Source organism: Eschrichtius robustus, chromosome 7 (genome assembly GCF_028021215.1).
Source record: "Eschrichtius robustus isolate mEscRob2 chromosome 7, mEscRob2.pri, whole genome shotgun sequence".
Taxonomy (NCBI): domain Eukaryota; kingdom Metazoa; phylum Chordata; class Mammalia; order Artiodactyla; family Eschrichtiidae; genus Eschrichtius; species Eschrichtius robustus.
The window spans coordinates 92,502,056-92,507,114 of NC_090830.1; positions in this window are offsets into that span (position 1 = coordinate 92,502,056).

Sequence of the window (5,059 nt, forward strand, 5' to 3'; positions counted from 1 at the left end):
GCCTTCCCAAACCAGTCCAGGTCACCTCAGCCTGGCCGAGGTGTGAATAGGGCTCACTTTCCCAGCTTGCCAGGTGCTCGGCTTAATCATTACCTTGGAAGAATGTCCCCACTGCTCCACGCAGCCAGGGCCTGGTCTGGAGCTGCTGCGGCCCCAGCGTGGCTGCCTGAGATCAGGCCGATTAGGGCTGGGCTGGAGGCAGCGTGGAGCTGGCAATTAACTGTTTCTGGCTGGGAGGGGGGAGCCAGTCAAGGAGCCAGCCCAGGCCGTGCCCTACTGGGTAGCAGAAAGGCGCAGAGAAAGTCACATCTGGACCTGAAGCCTTCAGGGTCTGAGAGTCAGTGTCTGGAGGTGACGGTGTACATGCAGGTTTGTGTTCGTGTGTGTATGGGAGAGAGGGATGTGTCTTTAAATCACCAGCAGAAACAACTTTTGAAATGAGTTCCAAGCCTCTATTCTGCTGTATTTAGGTGGATTAGAAAGCTTCCAAGTCTGTGGCAGATTTGGACTCTGACCAGACATGCTTAGCTCAGGCCCATGCCACACACGGACCTTTCTTTATCTCTGACATGCATCCCTGACATGTGATGTGGGAAATTACTATAATCTTTGGGAGGTGAGTTGCTATGTCAATAATTAACTAGGTGACCTTGGGGAAACCCAAAGATATGCGTGAGCCTTAGTAACTTTTGCAGAAAACAAATGAGCGGATTTGGCTGGATTGGTGGTTCTCAAAGCATGTTCTGAGGGCTGCTCCAAGAAGCCTATCCTCTAAAATTGGACAATGGTGGGCTTTTACTAATTCTTACTTTACTAACACAAGGGATTGAATTATATCAAGTTTTAGTTTTCCTCCTAGGCATTTTTCTGGAACTTTTTATGCCTCTGCCCATATGGGGTAGACATCAAAAACAACCAAAGTAGGAGAAAAAAATTCCAAACTAAATTCTAATAATAGAAAACTCAGGCATAGTCCGTTTTGCTTTTTTCTTTGCTGAGCATGCGTAAGCCCTCATATAATAAATATTCTTTGCTGATTGATTTGATTAATCAATTTGATTGATTAATTTGATCAAGATTTCATAGCGTTCCATAAAGGCTACTAATTTTCCCGCTTTGCATGAGTTTAAGAACTTCTGTGTTCACGTGATCTTTAATATCAAGTTTAAAAATGTATGATTTGACGTATGCGTTTATTTCTTTGGTTAGCTGACTGAGTTTAATAGCAGACTATGTTCATCAACTCCAAACTTCCCAACTTCGACAGGTCTTGACACTCACACACCTCTCCCCCAGTGCTGGTACCTGAGTCTCTGTGGCACAGGCTGAATTGCACGGGTGGAGGTGCTGGGGGCTGGGGTCAGCAGCCTGTGGCTCACGTCCTTCAGGCACCTGTTCTGCCCCACAGCACGCCTGGCTTCTTCCGTGCTGACAGCAGCTGACTATGCTGTAAACCTGGCCCCTCCGTGCTCAGGAGACATGGGGTCCTTCCAGGCCTTCGTTGGCGGGGTCTGTTCAGCCCACTGGCCCTGGTTACAGCCTCCCCTTCCTAGCAACTTTGATTTAGGAATGAGCATGTAACCCAATTTGGTCAAAGAGCCTGGAAGGGGCAGGTACTGCTGCGCTGCTGGGAAAGCGTCCCTGACTTTTAACGCGCGGCCCGAGGACGGGCTGCACTCTCTCCCTTTGGATATGCCTGTGTCGGGGTGGGCCGTTATCTGGTGTTGAGGGGATGAGGTGAAGGGCATAACCAGCAGTACTGGGCACCGGATGTCCTTACGGAGCTGGCTAAATTCACCTGTTCCTTGCTGGTAAGCCGGTTGACGTAGGTTCCATTTCTCTCCACAGCCTTTTTCTTGGGAAGCTCTATTTTTGTGCACTGGGCTTAGGTTGGGAGAGACTGAGAACTACGGGGGCTGAGCATTAGGAATGTTCTTCCATCCCTGAGGGTCCCCTTGCTTCACCGGGGTTGCACCCTAAGAGGGATGGAAGAGGAGGGGGTGTAGGGCCTGTCATAAGGGTAAAATGTGGAGGAACCCCAGAGAGGGCCCTTTTTCAAGAAACTGCAAAGAAGACTCTGGCAGAGTTTATGACCCCTCTTACTACGATTCAGTGATCTGTGAAGCTCCACGGGGAAAGGAGAAATCTGGTTGGGCCCGATTAGACCTCTCAGAATTCAGAGAAAATATTGCCAGGAGCCACGGGCCAGAGACCTTAAAATAGAAGCTGGCTGAGAAGGCAGAGAAGCTCCCAGACATCCAAGTCTGACCTTGCAGTCGCAAATGGGTCCAGAGGAAAAAGAGAAGGGGCGTTTCCTGGGGAAATTGGGGGACTGCCCAGGCAGCTTGTGAAAGGCTGAGAAGGCGACAGGACAGAAGGAAGGACCGAGCACTGTGCAGGGCTGAGGAACCTGCATAAAGAGTGTGGAAAAGTACTCTGAATAACAAAAAGGGAGTCTCAGATTACAGAGGCCTAAGAAGCAAAGTGCTAGAGACCCCACTGCTCCAGACAATGGTGTGACCTGGATCTCATACATAGAAAGCATTGTTTCAATTGTTATTGCATCCTGCGGAGTCCAAGCTTGCACAAGTGGCTGGAAGTTATGGGGGGAAGCTTTCAGCTCCAAGTAGGGGAAAGTGTTCTAGCCATCATTCCCCCATTGGTAGGATGAACTGTTGCAGGAGATAATAAGCTCCTTGGAGCCCACATGAATACTTGGTTGGGGGAAGTGACATGATGGGCAGTTCTCAAGCACTGATTGGATGATTCAGACCTGGAAGTCTGTGATTCTAGATGATTATGATTCCTTAAAGAATCCAGACAAGGACTGTGAGATGTGCCAGGGATGTCACCTAGAATTCAAAGGAAGAGAGCTGGGGTTTCCTACGTTGCCTGGTTCCTCTTTTGCCCACCTGCCTGTGGGCCCTGGATGCCCAGCCAGGGAAGAGAAGCAGTGTGGTGATTGGCGGGGATGGATTCCAAACTCACTTCTGCCATTAACAGCTGTGTGGCCTGGGACGTTCCTTACTCTCTTTTAGTCTCAACTTCCTTATCTGTAAAATGGGTCTACTAGCTGTCTTACTGGGTCAGAAGTGCCATGTCAAAAGTACCTGTCCAGAGCAGATGCCAGTAAATGGGAGCTAATACACAAGTGAACAAACTGACTGCACTGTGGCCCCCCCTGTGCAGGATTCCACCCACTGAACCAACGACACCCCAAACTGGGGCACAGCCTGGCCTCAACATCATAGAGAACCAGGGTATAATGAGTAGCTGCTCTTTGAGATGACAGGGCTCATCCAGAGCTTTACTTACTATATTGTTTCGTTTCATGATACAACAACCAGAGCCCCTGTGTGTTGCAGCCATAGGAAGGTAGGTTGACTCAAGAAACTTAACAATAATCCAAGCCCTGACTCCAGGGCTGTGAAAACTAGTGATGATGTCAGTGACGATTGTCATAGCTAGGTGCTATGCTAAATGCTATATACACAACCCTATTCTTATTATTATTCGCATTTTACAGATGAGGAAGCTGAGTCATGTTTGGTTAAGTGCATTTGCTCAAGCTCACACAGAACAGAAATGAGGAGATTTTGAGTCCAGTGGTCTCAGCTTGGCCCCCTCTATTGCCCCCTCTGGTTTTACAGTTGCCTCTGTCACAAAGCTGCCCCAAGAGAGGACACCATCCCAGTACCCTTGGGCAGATCATTCAGAAAGGCTTTGGGTGGAAGCTTGGTGTTGATTTCCTCACTGCTCCTCATCCCAGGAGGCAGAGGTGGGCTTGGTGAAGCTCTCCACCTTGTTCTCCCAATGGTGGTCCGTGGGAATGAATGCTTCCAGTGGTGGGCTGCAGCTCTCCCTGGGTCTTGTCTAGAGCTTCTGTGTATTGCTATAAGTGGATACTTCACAGATACTCCTCACTATGTGGGATAGCCAAAAATTATGCACAATTAATAGCAGCAAAAAAATTCCAGATGCTTGGGATGGCTCTGGGGAGCATAAGTCAGGAAAAGAGGAAATGTGGGTGTATACGAATCTTCACCTGTTGGGGGTGAGGAAGCTTCAGCAAAATAGTAGGAAGCTCACGGGCATAACTCAAGCAAGTGCCTGGCACTGGAGACAAATCCCGGGATCTGGTCTAAGCCTTTGACCTCTTCAGATGCCCTGTCACCTCACCCCTCATTTCAGTGTCTGCGGAAGAAAATAGACCCTCAGACCTGCACCCCCCAAACCCCTTGCATTCCTCTTAACTGCATCCTCCCCCTCACTTGTCCTTTCCTTCCGATGGAGGCACTGGGGTTAGTCCTCACACTTGTGCTTTCAATCGCTGTCCTTGTATGTCTCCTGAGCCCTTGGACCCATGTCTTCCACTTTTGCCTCCACCTTTCCCATCTACTCATCTACAGCTAAGAGCAAAGCTATCCTGCAAGACGCTGCTTTCCCCTGCAAGCCACATGCAGTCTTTCCTCCCTTCACCACCTAGACTTTTGAAAGTGCTCTAAATTTACCGCTCCCTCCCATTGTTTCGTTTTCTGTTCAGTTGTTCACCTACTAAAACGTGGCTTCTACCTGGGTACATGTCACTGCAACTATGCTGGCCTGGCAGCTGACCACCAGACCCAGTGGGCTAATTGTTGTGCTTATTCAACTCCACTTCTTGGATTTTGTTAGCGTTTGCCACTGTTAACTCTTCCTTCCTTCTGGACAACCCCCCTATGACGTTAGCCTTTGGCAATCATCCTACGTGCATTAGGGCTTGCGTTCTTTCCTTTTCCTGTGTCCTTTACTGAGTCCTCCTTCTTTGCTGTTTCCCTGGTGGTGATCTGTGGTTGGCAGCCTCCAAATGGTTCCAGTGATCTCCCCTTCTGGTATTCACAACTTTGTGTGGTGTTCTCCCGCATTGGGAGGGTTGGTCTGTGTGACTGAATATGAAAGAAGTGGTAGTATGTCAGCCTGATGTTAGGTTATAAGAGACATTACCTTGGCCACTTTCTCTATCTCAGGGGAAGCCAGTTGCCATGTCTTGAGGAGCCCTACTGAGAAGCCACATATTGGG